Source organism: Spermophilus citellus (genome assembly GCF_964194105.1).
Source record: "Spermophilus citellus genome assembly, chromosome: 4".
In the NCBI taxonomy this organism is placed as follows: Eukaryota; Metazoa; Chordata; class Mammalia; order Rodentia; family Sciuridae; genus Spermophilus; species Spermophilus citellus.
In genome coordinates, this window is record NC_138185.1 from 31,119,890 (window position 1) to 31,132,883 (window position 12,994).

Here is a 12,994-nt window from a genome sequence, read left to right on the forward strand (position 1 = left end):
CATAAATAAATAAATATTTAAAAAAATTTTTAAATTGTTCTTTTTAGTTACACATGACAGTAGAATGTATTTTGTCATATCATGCATACATGGAATATAACTTCCTATTCTTGTGGCTATACATGATGTGGAGTTACACTGGTCGTATATTCATATATGAACATAGGAAAGTTATATCTGATTCATTCTACTGTTTTTCCCATTCCCATCCCATTCTCCTCTGTCCAATCCAGTAAATCAGTCCACCCTGTCCTGCCTATTGTGAGTCAGCATCCGCTTATCAGAGAAAAAAATTCAACCTTTGTTTTTTTGGGATTGGCTTATTTCACTTAGCATTATAGTCTCCAGTTCCATCCATTTATCAGCAAATGCCATAATTTCATTCTTCTTTATGATGAGTAAAATTCTCATTGTGTATATATGCCACTCAGTTGGATTTTAAAAAGGTGAATCTGCTGCAAATTTATCTTCTTGTATCCTGGCTTAACTAAATTTACTTTCTATATATCCCAGTATTGATGTGAGGCTTTTAGAGGACAGGATGGCCATATTGGGAATGATTCTGTTGGGACTCAGAAAACAGTATCCTAAAGTATGGTACTGACAAGAGATCTCAGGATACAGAAAAGGAAAGATAGACTGTTTCACAAGAGAAGTGCCCAGGAGCTATTGGGATGCAGGAAATGCCCAGGAGACTTTGCAGAGAAAAACATGCATTCCTGAGCATGACAGTCCACGTCCTTAGTCTACACCTTTGGCCTGTGCTCTTGACCTATGCCCTTGCCTGCAAAAAGTAACTTGAGGGTAGTGTGCAAGCACTGGAAAACTGGTGCCAACTGTGTAGCTCCACCCTGGGTTCACCTTAGTTTAGCCACTAGCAACTGTCCCTCTATAAATATTGATAACTCCACACCAAAGAGTTGCTATCTCTCCCTCTGGAGATGGCCCACATTCTCCCTTGCGTGTGTATTGTTTTACCCCCAGAAGCTTTTCATTCTCAAGATAGCCCACATTCTCCCTTGAATGTGTCTCTGCTTTCCTAAGTAAACCTTTGCGTCTCTGACACATGCTGAAATTGTTTTCCATTATGTAAGCCAAGGACCATGCTTGTCCTGAGTCAAGGTCCCCCTTGGACCTAACGTGACATATCTTATTCTGGCAACCTAGATGAGGTGGTTCATGAGGCACTGACTTTGGTAAGTTTTCCCCAATACTGTCTTTCTATCTTGGCTGTGACTTATTCTGTGTAAGCTCTGGTACTTCTAATTTCTTCCTCTGCTTCTTTCACTTTCAAAGGCCAAAGAGCATAAGCTCTATTCACCTTTATGCCATGGTCCCATTTTGGGTGACTGGGGAAACCTGGAGCTGTGTAGATGCAAGTGGCAGTGGGGTGCCAGCCTTGATATCTCTGAGTCTTCGAACTCGTTTAAAACTGAAGGAGCTTAATGATCTCCCTTAAAATCCTGTCTTCTCCTGTTCTTACACTGTATTGCAGGATTACTTGTAGGTTTCTCAGGTGTCTTACTAAATCTGTCTCTCCTTTTCTTGGCCAAAAGCCCTTTTCTCCCTTAGAAGATGAGTGCTTATTCATGAAACTGCCAAAGATAGGAGACACCTTGGCCAGCATACCTGGTTCATGGGCAAGAGGGAACACAAGTTGCTGATCTGGAAGCCACTGGGATGGTCTTCCAGTGTCTTGAGTGTCCCCTTGTTTTGTCAAACATGAGATTCACCTGACGACGTGATTCTACAATCTGCATTTGGGGTAAAATTGGGGGTTCATAACCCACTTCAGTCTAATGTATGAAATATGATATGTCAAGAGCTTTGTAATGTTGTGAACAACCAATAAAAAAAAAAAAAAAAAGAGATTCACCTGAGGCCTTGTTGCAGGGACCTGGCCTTGATGTGATAATCAAGGATGCTACCTCCATTAATCACCACATTCAGACTCTATACAGTAAGTGGCCAATCTCTTAATTCTTTAAACTTCTGCTATGAATCTAAGTTCTGAGAAGGAACTCTTGTGCTAGCTTCCCTTATTCCCTTCTCTAAGCTGCCTTTGCGGTCTCATGTTTCATGCTTCAGCTAGTCCGGTCTGCAGTACAACTGCTGTTGGCTAGGAAACACTCTGAGTCCTTTGTTTTAACTAAAACCATGTGATTCTTGAGTTTATTTTATATTCTCTACTTGTTTTGGAGAAATAAATTATTCCAATCTTAACCTGTTGCTTTAGTAGAAAGAGCCCTGAAGGAAACTGCCCTCCTCTCTGTCTGACCTCTTATTATTTTTTAAATATTTTTTTAGTTGTCGGTGGACGCAGTATCTTTATTTATTTTTATGTGATGCTGGGGATTAAACCCAGTGCCAGGCACATGCTCTATCACTGAGCCATGACTCCGGCCCCCTGACCTCTTATTTTAGTCAAGATAAATAAACCTACTCTGCTGGCACTATCTAACAGAAATGGCAGCCTCACTTCAGGGGACAGCAATTGCTATACTTTAGACATGATTGCCACAAGGCCTTTGAAGTCCTTCTTGGTCATGAGATAAAATGTCAGCTATAAACAAATCTTTCTATTGTCACTTACTTGACTTTGTCCTATCCCAAAATACCTCAGAAACTAAGAGTTTACAGGGCTAAAAGTTAACAGGGCTTTCTTTCCATAGACTGGGTTTTTGTGTCCTCACTGTTTAAAAAACAAACATCAGCAGCAACAAAATTCTAAATTCTCAAGTACACCTAGATTACTTGAGATCATAGGGATATTCTTCTCAGGATATTCTTTTCATAAAGAACCTCTTTTCTTGGGGCTGATAGGGGCTGTAAAGCACCCTGAGAACTGCTTATAGGATGAGAATGCTTCTATTGCTGATAAATTTGCAGACTTAAAACCTGGAGGCTACAGTGTGGGACAGATTTCAAAGTTTGATTCCCATAGGGAATTTAAGTACCCAAGACCGATTTTTTTGTTTTCCCTTTCTTTTCAGAAAACCATAAGAAAACCTTTGAAGCATGCAAATTTCAAGATTATGGGTAATTCAGTGTCTGTCCCTAAGAACTCACCACTCAGGTGTATAATAAATAGAGTTATTTCAAAATGGAAGATTTAAAAAGAAATTGGTCCCCCCTACTCCGTAACATGTCTTGTCCTCTATATAAATTAGATCTCTGTTCACTTTCTTTTCCTGTCTACAGAACAAGTCTGTCTGTGCACCCCTCCCCCACCCCAGTCTGCTGTCTTTTTTTAAAAATATTTTTTAGTTGTCAATGGACCTTTATTTTATATATTTATATTCGGTGCTGAGAATCAAACCCAGTGTCTCACACATGCTAGGCAAGCGCTCTACCACTGAGCCACAACCCCGGCCTCCCTGGTCTGTTGTATTTAAAAACAAAAACCTTGGTTATTTAAGTTGTTTTCTTAAGCAGTTATTCAAGGGCTAACTCTCAGACTCATTTGGGATTAAAGGAAAGAGAAGAAGTCTTCCCCTTTAGAGGATCCTAAAGAGTGGGATAAACAGTAGTGATGGTGAACATGGATCTACCTTATAGATGGACAAATGACCACCAGAACTATTGATTCACTGTGTGCCATGATTGGTAAACCTTGCCTTGTTCACCAACTGCATGGGCTTCCCCTGTCTGTGTCCTCTATTTTATAATCTATTGTTCATTGTGTCACATGATAGAGATCTGTGAAAGAACTGTTTTGGTTTCTGGAATTCCAAATTTGGGGTGTACTCCAAGTGAGCTTTAGCTTCTTTGCCCTCTGTCTTTGGGTACCCAACAGCTGGCAAACTGTAAAAACAGAGGTTCTGTCTTTATTTCTGTTCCTTTGCCTGTCTCGTGAGACATTTTCTTTTCTGCTACTTGGTTAAAGGGGATATCTGACTCATTGGTGAGTCTATGGAAAGAAAGCCCTGTAAACCCTTAGCATGACTTTTAGTGCAGCCAGCATACAAGCTTCTAACAAAGAGTTCTAAAAATCACAATAGACAGAAATTATATTAACATCAAGTTTTAGAAATCTTAAAGGAGACTTTTCAGGTTGGATGAGTATTGAAAGTGCTTTTTGTTGTCATCGAAGGTCTACATCTGATTAAAAAACAAATTGGCTTACAAGGACTTATCAACTAGATTTTCAAAATATGATTTTCCAAACCCTGAGATGCTCTTGTATATCAGGTAATAAGTCTGTGTCCTTAGACCAGACTTCCATTTGTAAGGATCTCTCCCTGTTAATTAGCTTTTTTTCCTTTTAGTTGTAGATGGACACAATACCTTTATTTTATTTATTTATTTTCATGTGATGCTGAGAATCAGACCCAGTGTCTCACACATGCTAGGCAAGCGCTCTACCACTGAGCTACAATTCTAGTCCCTTGATTAGCTCTTAAAATAGGAAAAGATATTAATTTAAGACTGTATAACAAGCCTCACTTTTAAACCTTTTGCTTTCAGCTGGGTGAGGTGGCACATGCCTGTAATCTCAGTGACTCTGGAGGCTGAAGCCGAAGGATCTCAAGTTCAAAGCCAGTCTCAGAGATTTATTAAGGCCCTCAGCAACTTAGCTAGACCACCCTCTCAAAATAAAACATAAAACTGGGTGTGATGGCTCTTGCCTATAATCTCAGTGACTTGGGAGGCTGAGGCAGGAGGACTGTGAGTTCAAAGCCAGCTTTAGCAACAGTGAGGCGTTAAGCAACTCAGTGAGACATTGTCTCTTAATAAAATACAAATAGGGCCGGGAATGTGGCTTAGTGATCCAGTACCCTGAGTTCAATCCCCAGTACCCCCAACCCCTGAAAAAAAAACATTAAAAATGGGCTAGAATGTATCTTAGTGCCCCCTTGGGTTCAGTCCCCAATTACCGCCCTCCCCCCAAAAAAACTCCCACAAAAACACAACCAAAAAAATCTTTTGCTTTCACTGGGCCTTTGCCTATACCCTTCTCAGGGACATTTAAACTAAGTACTGTGTATCTTTGAGAGGTGAATTTTCTACTATGTTTCATCTAAGTCATACCTTTAAAAGTGCAGATTTGAGATAAAGACTGCTTAGGACTGTGGTAATCATCAACAGATTAGTTTAAAAAAACCTGGCAAATGGTAAATATAAATGAAAGCTATAAAATCTTTGTTTTCTTCCTCTCTCTATATATATTTTAAAATATTTTTTAGTTTTAGGTGGACACAATATCTTTACTTTACATTTAATGTGGTGCTGAGGATCGAACCTAGTGCCTCATGCATGCATGCTAGGTGAGCACTCTATCACTGAGCTACAACCCCAGCCCCTTCTTTCTATATTTATGTACATTTGTGTATGTGTGTATTGTATGTTGTGTCTGCATGGTACCAAATTCACTTATAAACAAGTGCTCATAAAATTTAAAAAATGGATCCAAATACCTTTTAGTTCAGAACTGCCTTAAAAAACAAAGATTTTTTGTGTTTTATCAAGATAATTCCTTGTGTCTCTTAGGTTTTCATTACTCAAAAGCAAGAATTAGCATTTATTTAGTCTTAAATGATACCTATATTTCTAATTAAACATTACTTTAGCTTATTTTGATATATTTGACACCCTACATATCTGAGTGGAGATGTGTATATATCTGAAGGCTAAATGTGGTATATCTGAGCTTTGTTTAATATTATAGAAATTTGTAAAGTTAAAGATATATAGGTAACTGACAAGTGCTCTCTTTTATGAAGTGCTTTGTTATTGTATCTATGAGATGCTCTTGTACATTAGGTAATAATTCTGTGTCCTTAGACCTGGTTCCTAAGCTTGTAAGAGGTCTACAGCTATTTTTGATCTTTGTCAGTGCTATTAACCTATACAAACCTGTTAGATGCACATAATTATAGTTGTCCTATGGAGACAGATTCCAAAAGTAAAAACTAAGTTCACACACACACACACACACGTCTTCTGTGTAGCTGTTCCACCAATTATTACTGCCTTCTTTGTATGTTAAATGTATTTGTTCCCCATAGGTACAGTAAGCTTTCTAAAATGGGAAATAGGAAAACACTTTACCAAGCTGGTGTCTTTCAAACTAAAATTGTTAGTAGGCACAACCTTTTTTAGGTTTATGTTTGATTGATTGATTAGGAAAGATTGATTCATATCACAGAAGGGAAGATTGGAATTGACACCACATCCAGCATACATAATACTAATTGTATTATGACTATCATCTTTGAGAAAAGATATATTGGATGTGCCCAAACTTGGCATTCCAAATTGTTTCTTTTTTTTTTTTTTTTTAAAGAGAGAGTGAGGAGAGAGAGTGAGAGAGAGAGAGAGAGAGAGAGAATTTTTAATATTTATTTTTTTAGTTCTGGGCGGACACAACATCTTTGTTGGTATGTGGTGCTGAGGATCGAACCCGGGCCGCACGCATGCCAGGCGAGCGCGCTACCGCTTGAGCCACATCCCCAGCCCTCCAAATTGTTTCACTCTGATAATTAAAAAGATTGGACATTGGTCCTCTAGGGAAGTACATCTGTAAACAAGTATGTTCTACTTTATTTTTAAAACATTTTATTTATTAAATGGGGATTTATTTTGTCATTTAATATTTTGTAATTAGATAAAAGTAACCTGTTGTCAGTAAGTTACACGGAGAATTACGTTATTCTTTACATTGGGGTGGAAACTTACGTAAATTTTTTAAAAGATAATAGCCTGTTTGACTTAAAGGTTAGTAATAGAAAACATAAAAACATTTTGTTGCTTTTTCCATAAAGAAAGGTCCTCTCTAGGAATTCCTGAACCTCTGGTGATAGCATTTTGACATGCTGAGTATTGTGAACTCAAGATCAGACCTGTGACATCTCTGACCCTCTCCCACCCTTGTGAAGAGCAGGGAGACACTTTCTGTGAAATTCCCCTAGCTACCTAAAGACTCCTGAAGATAGTCAGTTGTTTTCAGTCACTTCCCAGACATCTCATCAGCCAGGAGAGATGGATTCATATCACAGAAGGGAAGATTGGAATTGACACCACATCCAGAGCCTGGATGGATTTTGTTCTCTTGAATTCATTCATCATTTCCTTTCTCAAATTATTTACATCCTTCCACACTTCCCTATCCCCTGTGAAGAGGGTATATAAGCTTCTAAATCTTGGGGGTTAATGGGTACTCATTCTCCTGTAATTGCCCCCTTTCCCCTATAGGTAATAAATATGTATACCTTTTCTCTTGGTCTGTCTTGTCAGTTTTTTTTCAGCAGGTTCAATCATGAAACTTCTAGGGTAGAGAGGAATTTGCCTTTGCCCCTTTAATTCTAAATTCTTTCAGAAAAGGGCACTTCCTCTTTGGTCTTTTGTTTAGATAGCTGACTTTATCAGATGAGGGTTAGCATTAGAAAGGCTAGAAATATTTATTATTCCTACTAGTGTATGTGTGTGTATGTGAATGTCCTGCGCCCCCCACCCCTTCCTGTAATGAGTCAGAGGAAAACCTGCTTGGCTTTCTCATTGAGAGGGACACATAAGTATCCCTGGTACTTCTTAAAAATCCTCTGCTTTTAGCAGTTTCTTTCCCAGAGACCAGTCTGCGTAAGTGGGGGAGTTGTCCTAGCAGATGGCCACAGGCTTGTTGAAGATGGCAGAGTTGGTATTTAGCAGAAAGGTTAGGCTCAGACTAATGACTTTGTTCCGGGAGAAGGCTTGCAATTTGCATATAAAATAGTGTTAAAAACCACCTTTTAAGTTATGGAGTCACTCAGTAAGTGAAACATGAATTTGAATGCAGTGCCAGTGGTAAGGATAGAACGAATAGAAGCATAAACACCTAGTGCATTAAACTCCAATTAAAAGTGAAATTTCCTTGAACATGAAAGAAGGAAGAAATAAAAGCCTAATGGATGCTTTACCCAGGTTTTAGCTTCTCTTAGGCAGACATAAATGCAATATTAATATTTTCTAAAGTGAGATAGAAAATGGAGTATGCATCTTGTAAAGAAATGGGTGTGGGCAGGGTATGTTTGGCTTGTTTAATTAGGAGAGTGCTTTACCACTGAGCTACATCGCCAACCACACTCTTTCAGGTCAGGCTCTGACTGTTGCCATTTGTGGCATCATTACAGAATCTGGAGAAATATTGAGGCAGGATGGTGACACTGTTGATGACCAAAGAGGAGCTTCAAAAGACTGCTGCCCAGGAAGCTTTTGTGAGTCCTCAGGCAATCTTGAGAATTAAGAGGGAGTGAGAAGGTAGGAGCCAAACAGGGTTTCCGCCTAGAGAGTAATAGTGAAAATAAGTTCTACCTAGCTGTGTGGACTGAGCTAGACCCTCCCCAGGAAGACTCAGACCTTGACACAGGAACTTCCTCTCCCAACCGCTGTCTCTCTATGTGCAGTGCCCTCCATGCTCCCAGCCTCCTGCTGAAAGCAGACTTCTGTGCACTTCTGAGCCCATATGGGGTTAAGTTGGTGGAGGCATGACGGCCCCTGGAACACTAATCAAGGAAGCTTTTTGAGTATGAATTTCTCCCAAAATGCTGATGACTCTTACTGGGCCCTTGTTACCCAGAACTCTCCATATGTCATCACCCCAAGTGCTTCCTCCTTTCCCTACAGGGCTTCTGTGAGCCAAAAGGAGGGAGGCCTCGGTCCCCCCAACCCCCACCCCAACCCTGCCGTTTGAGCAGCACTCTTATTTCCTGTTTATAACAGCATTGCTACCCTCTTGAGAAATGGCTTAGGAATTGTGGGAGGATGGGCGGTGGTTGAGGTGGAATCTGAGAGGGTCCGCCCTGCTTAGCCGCTGCTCTGGGCCCTTGAGATTGAAAAGGAAGGAAGGAGGAAGCAGTTCCCCCGCTGCACTGTGCTGGTTCTAGAGCTCCATGGGGGCAGGAGTGGGCACCAGTCTGGACCTGTATCAGGGGCCTCTGTGGAGCAGGGGAGGGCATGTGTTGGGTATGTGAGCTGGAAGTTTGAGTGGGTGCTGTCATTCTCAGTGCAGTCTGGACACTTGGGTCCATGGTAGGTTAAATAGAATTAATTAGCTCATTTAGTGTAACAAATCTTTGGGTACTGCTTGGTATGGGACTGGTGGACAAGTGACCCTTGGCCCGTGACAGATCACTGCATCCAACATATATATGATGTTTTTGCCACTTGCCCTAGTTGACCTACAGGTATTTATTAAGATGTGCATGTGTGCTGACTTGTCCATAACAGAGATACAAGGGGAAGAAAATGAGGATGAGATAAGTGGAAATTAGGTCTAATATTTCTTCTACCTGCTCAGCACTGTGCTGAGTGAATCCCACTTGAGAGTGCTAGCATGTATTGTTGCTTTCACAGGTAACTTGCATGGTTCAGACACCACTTCATATGTTAGCTCTGGGGAGGGATCGTTTTTTGAGTTAGGACTATCTATGTGAAAAGAGGAAGCCAGGCAGATAAATGCTGTCCTTGAATAATTAGTATATGAGCCCCAGCCAGGCCAGACCAGAGTTCTTTGCCTTACCTGCCCTCTTTGTAAAGGCTACCCAGTTTGCCTGGGGTGGTATTTAAGGTTCTTCATGTTCCTGTGCCGTGGCAGGTTACTAAGAAGTAGGGACATGGGAGGCCTGTGCGCACCAGGCACCTGCTGTTATTCAGGTGGCTTTCTTTTTTTCTTTTTTTAATTTTTTTTTTTTTTTAGTTGTTGACAGAGCTTTATTTTATTTATTTTTATGTGGTGCTGAGAATCGAACCCAGTGCCTCACACATGCTGGGCAAATGTGCTTCTGCTGAGCCCAGGCCCCAGCCCCTCTTTGTGGCTTTCATAGACTTCTATCCATGTTGCATTTGATCCTGTCAACAGCATCTGAGGACAGAAAGTTCTTTCCCTACCAGGAAGACCAGAGATGGAGGTCTCTGTTGAGTGATGAGTGTCAGAGCAGACCCAGGGGCTTGCTTCCCGGAATGGCTGCTGCTGATACCGCTGTTGACCGGTGACGAGTCCTTGCTTCCCCGATGTTGAAGAATAACACCAAAGAAGCACGCCGAGGCAAGGTCAGAGTAGAAATTAGAAGTTTATTAAAGGACAGCAGAAAAGACTTCTCCCGGAGGAAGAAGGGGACCCAAGAGGTGGAATCCGTGGAAGTGTGGTTGTTTCTCCTTCTTATAGTTTTGGGGATGGAATGTAGGTTGGAAGGCCCGAGGGGTGGGAACACTTCTTTGTGATGGGCTATCTTTAAGTTTGTTGGGGGCTGTTCATTAACACTTCTTTGAGGTGGACTTTGGCCTAGGGTCTTTTTGGGACTTCATTAACATTCCATGAGTTGTCCTGTGTTTTCCCCGAGTCATTCTCAGCATGGCCTCCATTTTAGATTTCACTTGATATTAGACCCGATTTACCTAACTACACTGACTACCTAACTTTAAATCTGGCTTCACTGCTACCTCCTAGAAAGTTTGCCTAGACTGGGCTGGAATGTATTTCTAAATGAGATAGAAAATAGCAAAGCATGTGCAAAGCCCTGTTCACCCCCAGTTCCAAAAAAGAAACAAACAACAACAACAACAACAAAACAAAACAAAGAAAAGACCCCAACTGAAAGTTTTCCTGAGTATCTGCCTGTCTTGCCATCCCCTGGTAAGGGGCCTGGAGGTCAAAACCTGAAGAGTAGGATGACTTGCCCTTCTCCTTGGCTTTGCCCCTTCCCCCACACAGGGATTCACCCTTTCCTTCTGTTTGGTCCTGCCTCAGCTTGTTGGAGAGTGGTGGTCTGTGTAGGTGGTAGTCTCTTTCCCAGAAGGTGCCTCCAGGAACGGGCTTGCTCTGAAGTCTTACAGTAGGTCTGGGGGGAGGCCTGAGAACCTGAAGTTACTTGCTTAGAGGCAGGTAAAATCTAGGAAGTTAATCTTTCAAGCTCATTGCTTCAGAGCTTTTATTTCGTTTCTTAAGTGTTCATCTCAGTCACCCTGAAGTCTTGATAATAACAACTGTGTGTCCTTGTGTGAATTCTGTATCTCCTTTTACTCTTTCGTGACCGGTTTATCCTTCCTATAAGGAGCGAGGAGTCAGTTTTGACAGGGTTTGGTGCTAGGCTTACGGTTAATAAAAGAGACCTGGAAGTTTCAGAGAGACTCTTAGCTTGGAGCTGGAGCTGTCCTTCCCTGCCTGGGGACCCAGTAGCTTTGGTGAGTTTCCTTGACAACAGGCGAGATAAGCTAAAAATAACCTTATGTAGGGCCTTCAGTGCATGTGAGAGTGCTCTCTTGCCTGTTGTGCTTGGGCTTAGTTCCTATGGCTTCTGGATGCTACTGGAACACATTTGTGGCAACTTTGTGTGTGTGTGTGTGGGGGGGGGCCTTAGGTGCTCTCATTTTAAAGGCCCGAAGTTTAGAGGTCAGAGTTAGATAATCACGCAGCATGATTACCTTGGAGTATTAGTGGTTGCAGGTGGGGTGTGAGTATAAATTTTAAGAATGGAAATTGGGGGCTGGGGATGTAATTTAGTAGTAGAGCACTTGCCTAGCATGTGCAATGCCCTGGGTTTGATCCCCAATACTGCAAAATAGAAAAGAGAATTACAAGACCAGGAAGCCATTTTCAATGTCTGGTTTCCCTTTTGCCTACCTGGAGAGGGATAATCCTGGAGGTGGTGTTGTGTTTCAGAACCTCTGGAGCTGTGGAGTTTTGTTATCTCTCTTTAGAGAATCCCTCCACCTAATGAGAGCCCTTAACTAGGTTTCTTTCCTAAGATAAAGACACCAAAATACGAAGGAATATGGATCACTTGTCCAGAGCCACCTGGCTCTAGTTTGCAGAAGCTGTGGCTCCCTCCCTACTGAGGAGGACATATCTAAAGCCAAAGCCAGCTTTCTGTTTTATAACAGCACTCTGCTTTAGCTAAGGCCCTCTATGGTATAAATTAGCTTAGAAGTAGCTTTGTCAGGGCAGGAACTGAATCTCTCTTTACCATACCTGGAATTAATTCCTGTCTTTCTCCATCCTTCCATCCATTAGTAAACATTTGGCTGTGGGCCAGGGTTGGGGAAATAATGAGAACAAAATGTTGTGTTCCAGTCTTAAGAGAGCTTATGGTTATCTGGGGGAGACAGTTACAAAGAAGTTTGCATTGTGGCCAGCTCTGATAGGCAAGAGGTCTGAGGGTTAGGAGAACATCAGGTTAAATCAACAAATTGACAGAAAGTACTGAAGTCTGAGATCATAAACAAATTCTACAAATTAATATAAAAAAAGAGGCAGAAAATTCAGCAGAAAAAACTGACCAGTAGTTTGATGAACACTTCAAAAAAGCAGATACCCAAATGACCAGTATACATTCAAATAGTGCTAATATCATGTGTTAGTCACTGGGGAAATTCAAATTTAGTTCTTCTGGGCCAGGCATGGTGGTGGTGCATGCCTGTAATCCCAGCAGCTTGGGAGACTGAGGCAGGATGATCACAAATTCAAAGCCAGCCTCAGCAGTTTAGCAAGGTTCTAAACAACTTAGCGAGACCCTGTCTCTAAAATAAATAAAAAGGACTAGGGATGTGACTCAGTGGTTGAATGCTCCTGGGTTCAGTCCCCACATTAAAAAAAAAAAAAAGTTACTGACCAGGCATGGTGGTACATGTCTGCAATCCCAGCAACTCAGGAGGCTGAGGCAGGAGGATTGCAAGTTCAAGGCCAGCCTCAGCAACTTAGTGAAGCCTTAAGCAACTTAGCAAGACCTTGTCTCAAAAACATAAAAAAAGAGCTGGGGATGTAGCTCTGTGGTTAAGTGCCCCTGGGTTCAATTCCTGGTACAAATCAAAAACAAAAAAATCCCCCAAATCTCTCTGAAGTAGGATGGTTCAGAGTAGCCTGATACTTGGTGGAGTTTGTGATTGGCATGGCTCTGGCCCTTTCCCCAGGTTGGGGGGCAGGGTCAGTCCCTGAAGGTGTTTCATTTGTGGTGGGGCCTGTCTGGCAGCTCTGTGTGAGTGACATTGCAGAGTCTGCTGGTGCTCAGGGTCTGTTGGCAGG

General features: G+C 41.6%; 1 protein-coding gene across 1 annotated transcript in view; it reads left to right on the forward strand.

Moving 5' to 3' along the window:
• The window catches only part of CDS2 (CDP-diacylglycerol synthase 2), a 69,020-nt gene that overhangs the window by 34,588 nt on the left and 21,438 nt on the right, over positions 1-12,994 (forward strand). The gene's annotated exons all lie outside the window — the stretch shown is intronic.